Source organism: Falco peregrinus, chromosome 8 (genome assembly GCF_023634155.1).
Source record: "Falco peregrinus isolate bFalPer1 chromosome 8, bFalPer1.pri, whole genome shotgun sequence".
Taxonomy (NCBI): domain Eukaryota; kingdom Metazoa; phylum Chordata; class Aves; order Falconiformes; family Falconidae; genus Falco; species Falco peregrinus.
The window spans coordinates 43,859,431-43,879,203 of NC_073728.1; the positions used below are offsets into that span (position 1 = coordinate 43,859,431).

Below are 19,773 nucleotides of genomic sequence, written 5' to 3' on the forward strand. Positions count from 1 at the left end.
GGGAAAGGAACTTGTGGAAGAGGAACCTGTGGAAGCAGGAACCTGTGGGTTAGTGCTGACACCAAAGACTGTATCACTATAGCTTAAGGCAGCCTATCTGATTTTTGTCTGACAGTAGCATAGCTGGAGTCAGAGAATAACATTTGTCTGCAGCCTGTGAGATAGCAAGCAAGAGGGACAGATAATTCATTATTTAGAAGTTACTGTGGGGTGTTCTGTCAGAAGCATCAGTATCATTTTGTACAGCTTTTGCCAGTTCTGCTAGGTCACATGTGCAGTTACATGCAGGGAAGCATTTGGCACACCTTCACTTTAAATTAACGCATGACATCTGATATCCTACTACAAAACCCAATGCATGCTTGTCTGGGGCCCCTCATTTACAAGCATCAGAAATGTACAGCCCATAAATAAGAATCAATCTTCTTTTTGCATATACAGTCCCTTCGTTGCCTCCTTATTCATAAGGTTCTCTGGATTTCAGTTTGAAATTCTGTATCATACTCAGCTAAGAAAGATTACAATTTAGTAAATTTCCCCAAAATTTTTCTAGGCCTCAAACATGTCCTAGTGAGAAGATGGTTAATATTTTGTTCAGCTTGGGAACTGTAGCAGTCAGTAGGAACTGAGAAGGAGTTTAGCAGGCTTTCACCTGTCCTTGAGCAGATACAAGTACTTGCACTCTCTAGGGCTGGTTTTTTTTTTGTTTGTTTGAGGGACTGGGGTGTGTGTGGGTGTATGGGGCTGGGGTGGGTGTGAGTGAGGGGCTTTTGTGCTTTGGTTTGGTGGTGTTTTTTGCGGGGGTAGGAGTGGTGGTTGTTTTATTTGAGCGTGGGTTTTTTGTGGGTTTTTTTAGGGTCCTTGGTTTCTACAAAAATTACTTAGAAGCTTAGGACCTGAAAACCTACAGAACAGCATGACTGCTAATAACCTTTTCTTTACTGAACATCCCCCTCAGCTTTTCCTCACATCCTCTCACCAAATCATCAATTTGGCTGCTGCCAGGCTGCCCCATTTTGTCAAATGCAGTAATATCCAAGAGCAACCCTGACTTACAAGTGCACGTGTGTGACAAAGCCTGGCTTCACTATTAGCTGGCTTCAGCAGCAAGGCATAGTTAAGGACTCCCCTTCACTGGGCACTTCTTCCTGCCCTCTCACTGCAGTATGCTGCCTCCAAACAAAACACTAACAAAACCACTCATGGTGCCACACTAGAAGCTGAATCAATATATAGGTACAGGATTGTTTTGTTTTGCCAAGAAAACATTACTTTTCTTAAACCTGAATCAACTCAGCTTATGGTCCAACGAACTGTTCCTCACACCTCCATTGTGCTGAAGCAGGGACTCAGGGCAGATCATTTCCCACTGCTACCAAAAGAGAGAAAGAGGACCTCCCCCATTCCCTTTGTACCTAGCTACTTGCAAATGTCTTGGTGCAGGCATTAGAGGCTGCAACAGTGAGCTAGATCAGGAAATTGATCCAACTAAAAAAATAAGAGTGTATGTTGTAGAGAGGTTTCTGGGGAAACCAGATCAGTTTTGTAAACCAGCTCACTGCACAGTTGCACAATCACGTTTGCTGGCACAAGGAAAGCTGGAGAGGTGTCATTACAGGGTAGCATTGTCCTTTTCCATTGCAGCTGGGCTTGAGCCCACTTCAAGTGGGCATGCAATCAGAAGCTCTGTGATCCTGCTGAGCACTTTTGCAGGATCTAGATTCAAATACTCATACCTGATGCTTCAAAGCCATGGGAAAAAAATTATGAAAATGCAAACAACTTGGCAGTATCCAAATAGTTTTCCTCAATACTTTGTTTTCCCACAGGGAGAGCGAAATCTATACCTGTGATAGAGCAGTAATTTTGAATGCCACCATCTGAAACTTAAAATTTCTGTAAAAACCCTTACTGAAATAGCAAAATGTGAGTCCACTACTGCTTCAGAAATAACACCTTCTATTGGGTGCCACACCTCTACAGTTCGACAATAAAAAAAGCAGAAGTTTACTGCTTTTAAAACCAAATGAAATTACAGTTTACAAATTACCCAAAGTCAATTGTAGCATGATTGACTTAGTTGCTGTGACATCAACACAATGGCTTGAAGTTTTGAAACCAAATTGTATGTTTTAACGAGGGGAAGAACCATCTACTAGCCACACATCTAATAATTTCCCCTGTGAACACTGGACAGCTGCTCATTTGTTCAGTTAGCCTTCCATGAGCATCACTGTCTTCTCCCATCATTTTTTTCCCAAACCTCTGTAATTTTAGTACCTGTAAGAGATTACAGATAAAACAGGTAGCACTACATAGTTTCCAGGAGAAAAAAAAAAAAAAAAAAAAAAGAGAGACAGAAACAAAGGCAGCACTATTTTTGTGACTGGTATTTATCTTCATAATCCCACATTCCCAAGGACCAAGCCTTGCGTGCCGGCAATTCTCACTTTCTAGCCACGTTGCCTGCGCACTTACATCCAATGATGAAACCTAGGTAATCTTGCAAATAGAAGAATAATCACTAAAATTAAAGATAGGTATGCTAGTGTTCTGCAAGGACTGTGGGCATCTGTGGAATATATATATATATATATATAAAAAAAAAAGACTGAAATGTGGATTAATTTCAGAATAAACAAAGTAGAAAAACATATTAATGACTTGAAATACTGCAGGAGCACAACAGCAGCAAAATAACCAGCAAATACCCATTAACTAAATTGGTCGTCTAAAAAGCCAGAAAACGAGCACAATATTTTAAGAGATCAGATTTAAGACTCGTAAGAAACCAGGAAGGCTCAGAAGGGAAACATGCCATTAGACTTTTATAAGATTTGTAAACATAATGGAATCAGTGCTTTCCAAATGACACTGAGAATGAAAAAGAAGGATAACTTGCTCTCAAGTCACATCCTGAAGAAGGTGAATAAAAAGAAACAGTACTTGTTTGTTGCTGATCCTAAAATTGATATAACAGTTTAAACACGTATTTGACAAAGGCTACTATCAGCTAATGGAATAAGAAACCTAAAGAATCACTACACCACGCAGCTCTTTGTATTGGATAATTAAAATGGGATGCCTTTCTGTAACGTATCTTGTTCCAGTTGGGCTCAATACAGCAATAAATAGGTGGGACTTGATGGCCTGTGATATGCAGCAGTCAAATTAGATAATGTATTGGCTGCCCTGGGTGCCAAAACAAACAAAAAAAGCTATGACTGTATGACTAATACCAGACAGAATGAAATGTTTCTCACTGATAGTCATTCAACATATCTGCAAATATGACAGGATCTCAAAATATTATTTTTAATTCTTTATACTTCTGTTGTGCCAAAACAAACTGGCTCAAGGTCACTTTCTCCTTGCCATTTCTTACCCTCTTCCATTTCGTCCCAGTGGCAAACACTACAATACAGAGAGGCATTGCAACGCATGGCTCTGCAGGGGTAGAGCGCACTTGGAACAGCCTGTTCCTGATACTGTTGAGGGTTACAGCCATCCACCTGGTACCACCCAGAATCTGGACAGCCTAGAGATGGCATTATACCACCTTTCATGACCTGCCAGTAGACTGTGCCTTCCACAGTCACAGCAACATTCAGAAATAGTTCGATTTACCAGGGGAGGCAAATAAGCTCCTTCATTTTCTAAAAGCTGTTATCTGAAGAAGCTAAGCCAATGTAACAATATCCAAATTAAAGGTTAAAACCAGCTGAGACTGATTTGAAGCTGATTTAATTAATCCAGTACACCTTTGGTAGAAGCAACCTAGCAACTAATGAAAGCCATTGCTCTCTCGGGTTCTGTGCTTTCTCCTCCCTTTATTTGAGATCTGCTTACTCTGATTCCACATTTTATTTTTCCTTTTCTCTTGCTTTCCACTCTCATTTGACCCTTCCCCTACTTATTTTATTTTACCCTTGTTATTCTTTGTTTTACTAAGTTTCTGGCTATTATTTCTCTGGATTCCTGTTTCCTATTTCCTAGAAGGAAGTCACCATTCAGGTTTGGTAATATTTTATATCTGCTTAACCTAGTATGAATCGAGATTTTCAGGGCAGTGGGGAATCAAGACCCCTGTTTATACCTGCTAAGTGCTTTCCATTTGGCATATGACTGATCATACTGTAGGACTGCATTAATCCATACAAATGGAAACAAGTATTAGAGAGATTTAAAATTATGCCAATAGCCTACATAGCTTCCAGTGCAGCAGATCACATTCCAAGTGGGAAATTAAGAGAAGGGACTATATGACTTCTGAGTTTATAGGTGGACTCGCCATGTTCTGCTACCCCCTACTTTTTACTTGCGAGTTCCTTTCTGAAAACAGAGGGTAAGGACACAGTTCTACTTGCAGCGTACATATCAACTAAACCACATCAAAGTTTTCACATGTCCTTATACTAAGATAAAAATACGGTGCATGCCATTGCACACCAAACTGGAAAACTAATCTGGATAGAAAAAATACAATAAAAATGCAAGTAGTATTTTCACGGTTATTTTTAAGCAGGATTCCTGCACAGTCTGCATCAATGCAACAGGGCAAAGGGTTGAATAAGTCATCCTTTTAAGAGAGCAAGAGCTGCTCACTGAACTACACCCCAAATACAAGTCTGCCTACAGGAGACTATCTGGAGCCTTCTCAGCATGCCAGATGAGTATCAGGAAAAGTATAAGACAAAACCGCAACAGAGTTAAACGAGAATACTCGCACTTCTGGGCGGATTCAAGTGGCTGTTTAGTCTTCGCTTCTTTTAGCCGTTTACCGCATCACCATCACATTAGACAGTGAAGCCGTGCGTGTCCTATCGTAGCTGTAACAGCAGGGAGGGCTGGGAGGAGAGGAAGGAAACAGCATCAGTCAGAAAACCCTGAGAAACAGGGCGAGTCTAGGACAGTCACATAACTCAGAAGATCAAGAATGTAACACACACGCCCTCTCACCCAAACACTATTTTAAGTGTTTCATGGTATCTTCAGGTATATTAACTTCACTTTTTTCTCAGTCTGTAATTCTCTATGCCACGGTTAGGCCAGCACTAGAACCTTCAAAGCGGTAAGAGTTGGAAGCAATACAGAAAGTATTTCTCGTGCCTTTCACAAACACCTTGACCTCATCCGTCGGGGCCGAGCAGACTAAGGGCCGCACGCCGGGCCGGGCTGCCCGCCCTGCCGGTACCGCGGGCCTCCAGCCCCTGGCTCCCGCCAGAACCGGAGCGCCCCAGCCGAGACCAGCCCCGACCCTGCAGCGGCAATGCCGACGGCTTCCAGGGCCGCCCTCCACGGGGCAGGGGGCACCCCCGCGGCGGCCCGCCTCGCCGAGAGAGCCCGGCCGGCAACGAGGGGGCGAACATCCCCGGCGGGCACCCCCACGGCCGCCATTTTGCAACCGGTTGCTGCAGCCACCTGCGCGCCGCCCGCTCCCGCGCCCGGACACTCACCGCGAGGAGGCCGGCGGGCTCCGCAGTGGCACCGGAGGAGCCTCTCGCCCCAGCGGCCTCGCCCACGCAGGCGGCCGCGCCCTGCGGGCGCCCCCGCCTCCAGCCACCTCGGGCGCGGTGCGGGACCGCCGCGTCCCTCGGCGGGCCGCTCCCACTGGCCCGGCCCGTCCCCCGCCCGCCGCTGCACCGCGCTGAAGGAACGGCTGCGCCTTCCTCTCGGCATCGGTAACCGTAGCAACCTCAAGTCGCGCCGCCATTGGCAGGTTTCACACGAGGCCGTAGCCAATGCAACGCCGCTCTGTGCCGCGCCTGGCCAATGGGCGCGGGCGCAGGGCAGGGCGCTGCACTGACGTCGCGAGCGGGGCGGAGCAGGGCCAGCGGAGCGGGCGGCGGGGCTCGGCGGCGCCGGCGCCACCACCGCCACCATGGAGACCCCGGGCTAGGGCCTGCCGCGGCCCGCCGGCGCGTTGAGCGGGGCCGGCCGCTCCCCCGCCGCCTCCCTCCGCGCGGTGAGTGGGTGAGGGCCGGGGGAGGCCGCGGGCTGGCAGGTAGGGGCGCGGCGCGGGCGGGCGGCAGAGGCAGCGGAGTCCGCCCGGGGCAAGCGGGGCTGAGGAGCCGCCGCCTCGCGCGGACCCGCGCCCGGCCCGCCTGCGCCGAGCGCCTTCCGCGCGGGCGGAGCACGCCATGCCCTCCGTGCCGCCCGCCCGGGCCCTGCGGGCGGAGATGCCGCCGCCCGGCCCCTGCCCCGGGCTCCGCGTCAGGCAGCCGGGCGGCGGAGCGCGGGCGCCACGGGGGCAGGTGCGGTCGGGCCGGGCCGGGGAAGCCCCGCGGCGGCCGGGGGCGCGGAGCCTGGGCCCGCCGCCTCCCTGCCGGCTTCCCGCGGGCCGAGCTGGCGGCGGATGCGCAGCCCGCGGGCGCGTCGGAGGGCGCCGTCTGCGCGGGGCGGTGCGCGGCGCCGCGGCCAGGAGCGGGCAGCCGGTGGCCGGGAGCCGTCGCGGGCTGAGCTGGGCCGCCCCCCCGGAGCGTGTCCCCCGCAGCCGGGCCATGACGGTGGCCGGGAGCGGGCTGCAGCGGGCACCCTGCTTCCCCGCAGCTGCCTGCCTCGTGTCCCCGTTCTGCCTGTCTCCGCGCTCCCCGGACGCGGTTTAAATGCGCGATTTAATTTGCTGTGTTAACCTTAGCGTGACCGCTAAACTTCGCATGGCGTGCGCGGGCCGGGCGGGGGGAGCCGGCTGGGGAGCCCTGCCCGCGCAGCGGCAGCACGGGCGGTGCAGCCGGGAACTTTCCGCGGGTTTTCTTCCCTTCCCCTCCCCGATCAAACCCAGTCGGACAAGCGGCCGGAGAGCGGCGCCCCGTGCCTGTCCCGGGGTGCCAGGCGGTGGCCGGGCCCAGGGGGCAGCCGGCCCGCCCGCCACTCTGCAGTGGCCGGGGTCAGCGCGGCGCAGCCGTGGGTGCGCGGTGCCCAGTGCAGTGCCTGAGGCCGGGACAGCTGGGGAGTGAGGACTCGGGAGAATGAAATTAATACTGACACTGAACCTGGGCTGTTTCAGGAAAAGCCTGCGTTGCTGTGAGTGTAGCTTGCGCGGAAGGTACAAGTAGCAAACGCCACAGAATACCACAGCTGAGGAATCGAGCCCTCTCTGGTCCTTTTCCCCTCCCAGCTGACGCTTCAGAGTGCATCAATATTTGACTAAAGGAGAGCTCTCTGTGTTTCTAAAGCGCTTGTGTTTGGCCCGTAGACCTTTGTACTTTTTTTTTTTAATAACCTTCTGCTCCATGTTAATTTTACATTAGTCATTGCTTCAAGATGTGACTATTTCAAGGAAAAGGTGTGGTTGGAGTTGCACCAGTAACGTTTCATTGACTAGCTTTTCAGTTTCTTCAGCAGTCTTATTTTTTGATAACTTGAAGTTCAGAGATTAGGAGAAGGATACCAACATTTTTCTTCTTTAACTAATACCTGTACTTCTGAGGTAAACACTAAATAATATGTTCCCTGAGATAAAAGTATGGGAACTTGCTTGACCATCATGTTTAAAATGGGAGTGTGTTTTGGGGCAGAAGCTTGTTGACCCTGACATGCTGTATCTCTGTTAAATATTACATACAACTTTGCATACTAATAAATGTAACCTGGCTGTGAAAAAACAGGTTGCAATAACTTTCTCCTATTGTTCACATTGCTTGTAGAGTGCTAGCTTGCTACTGAAATAAGTTGCTAATATTTTTAATTAAGGCAGCTGATGTTTTTTTTCCAGTAAAAATGATGTCTTTTTTCCTTTCATCATGTTAAATGTGGAGGATAAGTAGCAGTAATAATAATGAAAATTCTGCTATAACGCAGAATTGGATCAGGTTTTGTGAGAAAGTGGTCTTATATAAGATGGGACATTTTTTTTCCAATTTTTGTTAAAATGTTGACAATATAATGCACCTTTTGGTGTCTGCTTTTTTTAATAGTAATGCAGGATCCTTTTTTAGTGAACAGATTAATTCAGTCACATAATATGTTACTTTTATAGCAGCTTCATGTACTAGCAAAATAGCATCTATGATGCATTTTGGGGTATTTTTTGAATTGAATGATAGCATATGCTATATAAAAATAATAGTAATCTTAATTAGTAAGCTGCATCATGTGTTTAGTACAGGAAATTTGCATGCATTGTGTGGGAAGCCCCAGTGGAAGAAACACTGCATGTTAACAAAACAGGAAACATAAATAAGAACTTTATGTATTTCTGCTTCACTTTAAATGCATTTAAATAATCTACATATAACAGATGAAAGGCTAAAGCAGGTCTAAAAGACAGAGCTCTGTGAGTACTGTCCTAATTTTGTTACCTTTTTTTTTACTTAATTGTGATGCTGAAAATGATCAAGTTCTGCAAACATTTATCTGATTTTGGTGCAAGAAACTACTGACTAGTTCAGGGATCTCAGTGAGCTTAATGAAGTTTTTGTAAGTGTAATCAAGAGTAACTGGGCTTATTAACAAAACATAGTTTTTGTAATATGGTATAGAAAAGACTGCTAAGAAGCAAGCAGAACTTGCGGTACTTGTCTGGAAAAAATTAGCTATGAGCCTGTTATCAGGTATACTTGGTATTGCTCTCCTTTACTTTCTGACTATTTTCAATTTAATCAGTGGGTCTAGGTTAAAATTGGATCACTCTGTATGAGAAGCTGCACCCTTTTGAAGCTATTTACAAATTGGTTTAACAGTGCAGACCCCATAAGAAGAGGGGCTTTGAGAAACAGTACTTAAGGTTCTAGCTGTCTGTTGTGTCCTGGGAGGTTGTTCTGCGGGGCAGCCTGCCCGTGCCTTGGGGGCTTAGCCTGGTCATTTACTGCGGGCGCGCAGAAGCAGCGTGCCCGAGGCTGCTGGGCGCCTGTGTCCAGACCGGGGACTTCATTCGCCAGGGCTTGATGGGAAGCAACTTGCAAGAGGTGCTGCAGAAAGAACGTGTTTTTCCATCTTCTATACAAAGCGTGTGAATGTCTCCGGAGTAACTCGTGTTGGTGGGGTTCAAAATAGTGGATTTTTCAGAAATTTTTATTTGGTTTGTGTGATGTGGGTTTTTTTCTGTGGTGAAAATAAACTGCAAATCATTATGAATATGGCATGTGCTGTCACTCCAAAAGTAAACTGAACTGATTCAAACTTTACCAATTAGGGAGGAAAAAAAAATAATGAGTATTTGAGCTAGCAGAGCTTTATGTGCAAGTCAGTAGAAAGCTGGACTGGAAACTAGAATTTTGGGCATGGCTTGTAAATACTGCTTGCTACTGTTCCTATCTTGACTGCAAATATTGCTGATAATAAGGCAGTTCAAATACTTGTTAAGATGGAGAGTAAATAGGTAACAACACTTGAGCACAGAATCAAAGCCTGTGGTAACAGCCCTTCCTGCTTCAAGCTGCACGGGGCCCTGGCAGCAGAGCCACGCTTAACAAAAGGTGAGCTCCAAACTCAGCTGGAGGGACTGCCAGCACGGAGCGGTTCTCTGGGCATGCTTGGCAGCTTTTCTGATTCTCAGCTGCTTTTCCTAAGGCCTGTGATAGGTCCTGGTTCAGACCTTGGGTAACTTGACGTGTTCTTTTTATCCAAACGGAATACTCATTTATTCTGCTTGGGGAAGGTTTGCAGAGGGAGGGAGGAGGTGGATGAGAATAGCCAAAACCAGCCTCTGGTGACCTCCCCAAAACTTTTGCTTGCACGGAAGAAAATTGCAGCTTCTTGTCAGTTAAAATCTGCATCTGGCCGCAGTGTTGGGACCTTTGCTCCTTTCCCACTCACTACCTCTTTCCCTCTCCACTCGTAGTACCTTGCTGCTTTTTCTTCCAAGGCAGAGGAGACGCACGTGTATTGCAGGAGGAAGCAAGGACTCCTTCAGATTTGCAGTGGATTAGTTTGTTTATTTTTTAATGATTAAATCCCCAACGCTATCAGTAATGGGAAAAGGCTGAAGGAGAAAGCTCTTTGAATGGCATCTTGCAGAGGTTCCCTTGTTCTCCAAGCCACTGAAAGGCAGGAGGATGTGCCTCTGGTCCGGCTGTGCTCTGCAGCAGGGCAGGCGTGTGGCCAGGGTCAGGGAGGTGACTCCAGCACAAGCTTGCCCTCCGTTCGGGTTCGGCTCCATGAGTCAGCCCTCGGCTTCCTGGAGAGCAGCGCGGGGCGCTGGAGCAGGCGGAGCAGGGCTCTGAACCAGCTCAGCCCGTTTGCTCCTGCCCTCCCGTTTCTCCTCTGGAGTCAGCAGCGAGCGGCTTCGCTCACAGTGGTCTGGGGGATTGCTGTAGCTGTCCATGACTTGCTGGTCCTTTTTGTTGCGTCCCACACTTGCAGGCAAATGAAGGCAACATTGCTGTGGGAAAAGTTAGGAAAAAATCCATTCTTAGTGTTTTTCAGTATTTTTAAACAAGATCTTCATATTACTGCATTTTTAAGATACTGTGGTTACAGAAGAAAAATAAATTACAATTTTTCTCCAAAACGTGTCCATCACCACCTCTTATAGATCTTCCCCTTCCTTCTTTAATTTGCCTAGCATTTTACAAAGCTCTTACCTAGCACGAGAAATTGAAGGCCAGTTAAATTCCTGTTTAGCGGCTTTTAAAAATAATTTTAACTATGCCTTTATTTTAGTGGGGAAAATAAAACTGTGAGTTATTACTTCATTTGAGAGCGATTGATCCATTCTTCAAGGAATAATTAAAACCAAGACTTCTTCCCCTCCCCCCCCCCATGTAGTGCAGCCTTTTGCTTATAAAGACTTGTGATATAAAAGACTTCAGTTCTAACTGAAATGTTGTGGGGTTTTGTGACCCTTAAATCAACATTATAGCTAATCTAATATTCTGATTGGTATTGTGATTAATTTGTTATTGAAGAGTAAAAAAGGAATCTATTGTAAATCCTTTGAAGTTACACAAGCTGAAACTTGCTTTCTGCATCACAGCTCAATGGGGGGATTTTTAATGTATTTACTGTTTATGCAACTGTGGGGTGGTAATTGTGGGCAGTGAATAAAATTAACCCTTTAGCTATTGGATCTGCAAAGCAGATGGTTTATAGATATTGTTTAGGTTGTATAAGTAGCTAGCCTTTATTGTTTGTTGAATTCATAAATAGGAGTTTAGAGCGCCAGGTCCCCGTTCCCATATGAGTGAGGTTCATCTTGGAGCAGTAGGTGGGAAAGCTCTGGTGGGGTTCATGTGTCTGGAGGGTACTCATGCTAGCTGGCAGCAGGACAAATGCAACAAGAGTGGCTTTGCTCAGCATTGGTTTGGTCCAGTAAACATCCTCAGTTCAGCTGGAGAAGTCTCCAGAGGCAGTAGGAGCCAGGGGGAGAGTGCCCTGGGAGGGAGGTGAAGGGGCTGAAGGCCAGAAGGTAGGAGCAGTTTTTCTAGCACCAGGCAGGGTAAGAAGTGGGAGAGACCTGGAGACCAAGTGAGGAAAAGGGGTTGCTGGAGCATATGGTGCCAGACGTAGTCTTTTCTTAAATGAGGTTCTGCTGTAAGGGAACAGGGAAGAAGCATTAGAAAAATTCTGGATTTCCCTTCATTTGCATGGCTGCCAAAAACTTTTCCTCACTACACGTTCTTAACAAAACCTCCTTATGGTATGTATGTGGTGTGGAAAGCCTTAGGCTATCACCTGTGCTATACTTCCAATGTTTTTTAAATAAATTTACTGAAAAGAATTTGCATTACGCACATCCATGTTGAAAGCATCTAATCTACATCTCAATTTACTTTAAATGATTTAACTTAGACCATCTCTACTGGAACTGTAATGTGAAGGGGAGATTTTCTGCTTTGTGGGTTTCTGTCCCCTTCCCACCCAGGAAGGCGGCGGCAGGCAATGCACCCATAGTGCTCCAAAAGGGAAGCTTTTTCAGTTCCAAAAACATGTTCTTCATTGTCTTGTATTGGCAGAATTTTCTGTTACTGTATAACACGTGACTTGAGTACTTGTGCATTTGTTACCATGAAGGTCAATCCAGTTGGTCAAAACTAGTAAGTCTTCGTTGTTCCTGTTAGCCTGTTTCTGTGCAGTACGGTTCAGGAAAGCTTTCTCATGGGTTGGGACATAGCAGGTATGCGGCTGGGGCAGCTGCAGATCCCCGCTTTCTTTGAGGCATCATTCGGAAACTGTTGGTTGCTGATACAGTATAAGCACAGTATACAAGTTCCCAGATATTTCTTCCTGGATGGATTTGTGCATATAATGCTAGTAGTGATATATGTTACCTACTATGCTGAAATTCAATACAGTATCTCCACTTGGAATTAACTCTTATACTTTGTAGTGACAGATTTTGTACCAATTCCAGTTTTTTTAAAAAATAAAAATTCACTGATATCTGAAACAATTTCAGACAAACTATAACTCCTTACCTTCCATGTCAGTGTGACGTGCCTTAAAAATGAAGTGTTTCATGTCTTCCACAAAACCAAGATGATGCATGTAATGCAGCTGATTTCAAGGGATTCTGGACAAGTGAAGGGCTGGAGTGTTAATAGAAGAAACTCTGTGTACAGATGGTGTTTGTGTGACACTGTTCACTGGTTGTCTTTTGCAGATTCCTACTCAAGTTTTGCGTGGTATATAAACGGAGACAGATCTTAAAGAGTTTATGTTTTCATCTTATTTTTATTTAAAAGCAAAATTGCTAGATTTTGTTGTTAAGACAACAGTATCACAATGATAGCATATTATGGAAGGAGATGTCATTTATACTGTGATAGTGCCTAAACTCCAAATTGATGTGCCCTTCTATGAGGTAGAGGGAAATCCATGCTTTGTAGAGCTTACAGACAAAAAGGCAAAACTTAAGTGGATAGATGAAGTGAGTGGAGGAGAAGACGTTGAGAACATGGCTTCCTGAATGCAGACCTTCATCCAGGGTGCTTGTGATCCTGTATAATGCTGCCGCCTTGGTCTGTATTATCTGATACAGCCTTAATCGAAGATACACTAGCAGAATTTGCCATCTGTTGCTGCTCCATATCCTTCATATCAAGCTTTGTCCTCATAACTAATGTGAAAATAACCAGTGCTATATTTTAGCTGAAATAGAAAATATTGGCATGTGAGATGACTGATACAATACATCACTTGTTTCTGGGAGCGGGTTTATACTTCAAACAAGAGATGAAAAAACATTGAACCCAGAAATGGTAGATTGGCTCATAGATCTGTGAGATGTGTCTGTTTGCTCCGTGCTATTTGGACGACCCAACAAAGAAAGAAAACATAGTGATTTTCTTAGTTTTGCCATTGCTTCTTAACATAAATCACAGCAGCAGCATACACTGAGACTTCTGGGATTTCATTGTAATTAAACACGTTTTTTTCCAGAAGATACTTTTAAACATCATTATTTAGAATTCTTTACAGAATAGAAACTGACACACAAACTTACAGTGATTCAAAGAGTTGACATTTTTTAAGGAAGTTCTAGTAGAGAACACTGCCTACTATGGGATGCTTTTTTGTTCAGGCTGATGTAATTGGTCTTCCAATACTGAGAGAGGGTTTTTTTAATGTTGCTGTACCACAGAGGTTGTTTTTAAGCAACACAAAAAACTCGCCAAGTCATGTACTGACACTGAAATAAAAAATAACTCCCCCCCCTACAAAAGAAGCCCACTCAAAACCAACAAAAAACCATGAAACAAACAACAAAAACCCCCACTCCAAATATTTTCAGTAACTTGAAATACATTGAATTAGGCAGAATTCCTGAATACGAAATTAATTTGTCTGATGAGCTATAGAGTATTGTTTTGGCCAACCCTGAGTTCTTAGAAAGGAGCTGGAAGACTGTCCTTCAGTCAGTTGCTCCTGCACTAAGAAAGGCTGAAAATTTACTCACACAGTATAGGAAGGTAACACTTTTTATGAAACAATATATTTATTGGTATGCATAATGACTAGGAGGTTCTATACCTTTTTTAGCATAATAGATGTAAAAGAGGGTACCTTAAATCACAACTTGCCTGCTTTTAGGAAGTGTGTAGTTCATCAGCTTTAGAAAGCCTTGACTTATTTGAGCAAATGCTGTTTTAGTGGTAAAGTTCATTGTATTATTTTATATCATATTATTAAATTGTCTTTATTACTAATATATTCATTTATTCTATCATATTTATATTTTTATGTTTCAGAAGGACTGAAATTTGAAGTGGAAAAGGAAGTTACAATTATCTTTTTTGTTTTAGATAGTAAAGGCATCTTAAGTTATTGCAATTTTTCCAGAGTTTTCCTTCTTTCTCCCTTCATCTCAAAGCATCACAGGCATCATATTACAACAAACAAGAATAGTTTATTATGGTAGTATTACAAGTAATTTTTGTTACAGAAAGTTGAAAGTAATGCTAAATTTATGTATAGCATTGCAAACTGTGTGATGCTATTTTCACATGTTCAGATTTTAACAGTTTCAGTAAGACCATCTGATTAAAAGTTCATTTATTAGTCCTGTGTGCGCATCTTTGCAGAATAGAACAGCTGATGGAAAAAATGTTGGGTTGGTAGATGAGTTAATCTGCATGCAACTTTGATGTCAGGATACATCACTACAACTAATAAAAGTATTGTATTGTCATCAGTAGAAACATTTCGGCAGCGTTCTGTAGCAAGTTGGTTGTAAGTGGTTGTTTTGGTTGCTTTGAAGAACACCTGGGAGTCCTCAACTTCTCAGTGTTGTTTGGAGCTTTTTTCCCCAGTATTTACTAATGAATGTCTTTCTGAATTGATTGTTCTCAAACTTGTATGTTATGATTGAGCATTGTGAAAACCAAGTATCTTGCTATGCAGATGCTTTCAGCATTTTGAGGCGTAAACACAATCTTTTCCTTGTGAATGGAAGCTGAGAGTGGTCATGCTTTAGGAGAATGTCCCGGTACGAAAGCTTATGACAGCATCTCCTTTAGCCATGTTTTCTTACCCGAGTAGCAGCTCATCAATTCTTCAACTTACAGGACAACAGCCAATCACGTTCTTGTATAGAATTTTTTTCTTACAAAATGAAGAGCTACTAACACTAAGTAGGTAACTTCTTCGCTATTTCATGCTTCTCTTGGAGCTTGGAATTGGTTCTGTATGATCCTAGGCAAATCTTTTTCCTCCAGGTTCACTGGAACAAGCAAGCAGTTCGTAAAAGTGTGTTACTGTTGTCTACGTGGCAAAGAGCCACCTGCCCGCCTAGGGTTTTCTTTCACAATATGTGGCGTGTCTGTCTCGCTTCAAAGTCTTTAGATGGGCAAACTTAAACATGTTGGAGGAAGGGGAGACAGGCTATACTACTGCATGAGCTCCAGCTCTGCTCTCTCCCTCCTTGCCTGGGATCTTACAGAGGCTGCCTCAGCTTCGCTGTAACTGAAAAATAGCCTGTAGCTGACTGAAATGATTTACATGTTGCACAGAATTATAGCCAGGCTAGAGATTTTTATCTTGCATGCAGAAATGCTTTCTAATCCTAGAAATTCAACTGTGGTGTGTCCTTTTCCCCTCAGTATGAATAAACATGAAGTGTGAAATCTCTGCAGTGTTCTACTAACATTCATTAACTAATTAACAACCAACTACAGAGCCTCTGCTCTGGCAATTCATAACAGCCTCAAATGGGAGGAGAGCAAAGTGTTTAGTTATCACAACTACACATGTTCTTAACTTTCTTAATTTTTGTAACTTTTATTTTTTCAATCCTCCTATTCTACTGCTGTCTTTTATATTTGCATTTGTCAATAGGCTTTATAATTTCTTAAACCGAGGTATCAGGTAAAAAACCTTACAGAAGAGTATAGTCTATTGGAATTCAAAACTATTAAGTTTGCTTGGCCTGTATTTCAGAATCCAGTTTTGGTTCCAGACAACAGATTAATAACTACTGTTCTTCAGCATCTTTTGTTGCAAGAATTTGGCACTTCTGTTTAAAGGTCTTAAAAGAAGATACTTGACAGAATGGGGGGTGGGGGGGGGGTGGGGAACAACGAACCTGGGAAACAACTAATACTCTGTGTTACTTCAAAATAGTTCTCTTACACAGCTTATAAAAAGATATTGCAAACTGAGACTTTTTATCTGCTTTACCAATAAATTCTTGTAATTCAGCTGAGTCCAGTAATTCAAGATTGGAAGCTGTCTTGTTTGTAGAGCCAATTTGTTTCGTTGTGGTGACTGGGAGAGAAACCCAGGGTACAGAACTGCTTACGTCTGTGGTCCTTTTTTTCCTTGATCATCTGCTGTAAGCCATCAGCAGTCAGGATTACCATGGTAGGTGAATCTCTAGTCTGATGCACTGTAGCTCATCTGAAGTTCTTACGGGCAGCTGGATTTACTACATGCATTTGATATGTGGACTTTTTCAGTCTCTGTTTGGAACAGGACAATCCAAGCTGAAGCAATGCTTTATAACTGAGGATATGCTGATTTTGGTAGTGTAATGCTTTCTTATATTTAATGATTTTAATAATCTGTTACATAGTGCACAGAGTGAGCAGGTCTCCTTGCAGTAGTTTTGGTGACTTAGTTTGCTTTTCAAAGGACCTTACTGGCAGACAGTCTTGTATGGTCCAAAGTTTAGACTTCTTTCCAGTGTGGTTTTTTTATTACGAATGTGAAGCAGTTTTGTGTGATGTTCCCTCATGATGTAATGTGTTAAATTTGTAAGACTTATGACTTCATAGGTGTGCAAACACAAACTGCACCTTTTCAGTTTTAAGTGCACATTAGCTTTCCACCCATCTTTTCTTTGAAGGCAAGGCTAGCGTACTATATAATTAATCTTGTCTGGTATGCTGGAAGTGGACCTAGTAATGCTGGATGACGTGGTGCTACTGCCTGACTTCACTTCTGTTCTCCCTTCTTTACCTCGAAGCATGTGTTAGGAGATGCAGTGACTGTGCCTCTCATCTGGCCCAGTCCAAGGCCATTTCTTCGTCTAGGTGAAAGTATGGCTGTCAGACTTCCCGCAGTATAGGATTTATGTGTAGACGTGCATGTTATCTTCAAATAGAATGATGGTTGACATGTGCAGATTTGCTTGGATAGGAGACATTCAGCATCTCCCCAAAGTTAGTTATCATTTATCATGACATGACTACGGTGTGTAGATTTTCTCCTATGCTACTAATTTTGGAATGGTTAGAGCAGCTATGGCCTTGACCACCTTGACTAGCTCTAAACTGGACAGGATCAGATCCCCATTTAATCCCAGGTGAACTTAAAGCAAAATGCTGTCTCGTTATAAAACTAGCAGAGGGAGATGCAGTGTCTTGAGCTAATTGTTTTCACATGCCTATTTGTACCTTTAAACATGGTGGAACTCGAATATATGATTCTAAACATCCTATGGATGTCCAGATGTACTTGGTGGTGTTAGAGTGCTATGGGTGAATGCTAAATGTAGTAATAGCTTTGATTAATAATAAATTCAGCTACTGTATGAAGATATTGTCTATATTTCATTCAAGAGCCGTAATTGAAATGGCCCTACCACAGAAGGAAAGCAAGCAAATCACCTTGATTTGACCATAACATTTTCCAGTTGAAGAGATGCCAGCAGGATATGAATCAAAACAGTACTGACTGTAAACACATGCCAGAGGATCTTGCTACTCTCTGCTGTTTTAATTGTGTGACTGAAGTACTGACTTTCCTTATGATAGGTATGCTTTTATTCGTATAAATAAGAAAAAATAAACTGGGTATACCAGTATGATAGGAATCCACTCTAAGGATCCTAACAGCACAGTTACTGCATTGAAGAAAACAGCCACCAGTAATTCTGTTCTCAAGTGATATATTCAGTATATGTTTTTCACTTTTCCAAGGTGTTCACTGAGAAATTTCCTGATTTTATAGTCAGAGAGATAAATTTCATTATGGTCATTTAAGACCTGTTTGTTCTGCACTCAAATGTCTCCTTATCCTCATTTTTACCCCCAAGTATTTAGAAAAAAACAAAATCTTCTCAGTCTGTTTTGTAACGTTTCTGTCTGTCAAAAAGGTTTGGTCCCTTTTATCATCATGACAGCCTCTGAACTCAGACCAGCCCAACAAGCAGCAGATGTGAGGAACAAGACCTGTGCCAGACATGGGTTAGCCTGTACTTCATTCTCATGGAAGCAATGCTTCAGAGTCTCTGTGGGAAATGTGTTTGTGATATATTCTGCAAGGGCACGTGCCATTATATTGGCCATCTCACAGGAACAGCTAGTGAGTCCATGTTCTTTTCACCAGTCACTTCTGCGTGATGACCTTACTGTCTGTCACAGAAACTCATTGGTCACTACCTGTGGCTGGGTAACTGCAGCAGGATTAATTCTTCAAGGTCTTCCATAATAACATGCCCCCTTAATGCCCCAAGCCCTTCTTGCCTGCCAAAGCCCCCACAAATTTGGAAGACATGCAAAGACCTGTTGTTTAAAACATGATCAGTTGCAAGGAGTTCCTGGTGGAGAAACTTCTTTCTAGATGGAGCTTCTCATTAATGCTACATTTTTGTCTTCCTTCCCATAAACAGGCTGAATACATAATTGTGATCTTTTGAAAATAGAAACGGTGTTTGGCTTATTCTGTCTTAGGTACCTGGTGGCAGTGTATTACCTGATAGTATTTTCTCTACAGGCAAATGTTTTTGTTGTTCTTGGAATTTATTTGCTGCTTTAGCAGGTCTGTTTGGCTTGATTGTCTGTAACTTTCACATAATACCATCATTACTGGACTTGGAAAACAACAGTTCTCAAATCTCACGGACGTATGGATTTCTCCTCTCCCCTTAGGGTGCTCTATATTTCTGCTTGTATCACTTTTAAAAGTAGGTCTGCTTCACAGATAAGTGGTTCTGTGTTGGCTTGGATGTATGTTGCATGCTTGTGTGTGTCATCCCTTCCACCACTTAGGGTAACGCTTTGGATGGTGTTTGGTAGCACTAGCATTAGACAGCTCTGCTGGGCTCAGCTGGTTGATTTCACCACATTTCCTATTTCATAAGAATTTTCTTCTCAAATCAATGACTTCAGTTATAGGTCTGTCTAGTTAAATTATCCTTCCATGTAAAATTTAAATCATCCATAACAATGTGCTCTGTGGCTATTTTGGCAACTGATTTTTCTTCTGTCATTTCATGCTGGAGTTTGTTGTGTGAGTAATCTTTCTTGTTGGTCTGATTGCTCTTTCGTCACCGTATCTGTGGAATGAATACCTGTGCCAGACCATTGTGATGATTATTCATACATCGATCAGTGTCTAGAAAAGCTAGCTACCTGTTTGTCCAGTGGTATTTGTCTCTAATAGAGCTTCCACACCAAAGTCTGAGTGGCCACTACTAGCAGGTATCTCTTCTCTACTGTTGGAGATGCACTGAAAGCATTAATAGTTATGCTGTAAACTCTGCTTTTTCACATGAAGGAGCACCAGTTACAGAAATGAAGAGTCTCCGAAGAAATGACCTCTCTGAATTTGAAAGCTGGTAACATGACTACTCCTGTCTTTTGAATTTTGCTGTGGTCAGTGGGTCTTACAGTTCACCAGTGGATTAAATTTATAACTAATAAATTGGAGGTACCACAAAGCAGTTTGTTGTGAAGACATTGAATCAATAGTTTATTGAGGAAGGCTTTTTTTGGTTTTGAAAGTTCATAGCTTTCAGCATGTTATACTTGGCGTGGACGCAAGTCTTTCCATGTTCTGCAAATAGGTCATCGGTGAGTTTGTATCACCAGTTCTTCAGAATTTAGTGTGAAACCTGGAGTTCATATTGCCATTCCAGTAAAAAAAATGTTTCACTTTCATGAGCACTTATTT

General features: G+C 43.5%; 2 protein-coding genes across 5 annotated transcripts in view; one reads left to right on the plus strand and one right to left on the minus strand.

Annotated features, from left to right (window-relative positions):
- The window catches only part of CCDC148 (coiled-coil domain containing 148), a 78,888-nt gene extending 73,247 nt beyond the window's left edge, over nt 1–5,641 (minus strand). For both annotated transcript variants that reach the window (XM_055812819.1, XM_055812817.1), the window contains exon 1: nt 5,457–5,641. The gene's annotated coding sequence lies outside the window, so the exon portion shown is untranslated. The remainder of the gene's footprint in view (nt 1–5,456) is intronic.
- A 185-nt stretch (nt 5,642–5,826) lies between these two features.
- The window catches only part of PKP4 (plakophilin 4), a 101,489-nt gene continuing 87,542 nt past the window's right edge, over nt 5,827–19,773 (plus strand). For 2 of the 3 annotated variants that reach the window (XM_055812332.1, XM_055812333.1), the window contains exon 1: nt 5,827–5,965. The gene's annotated coding sequence lies outside the window, so the exon portion shown is untranslated. The remainder of the gene's footprint in view (nt 5,966–19,773) is intronic. The other variant, XM_055812335.1, reaches the window with a different exon arrangement.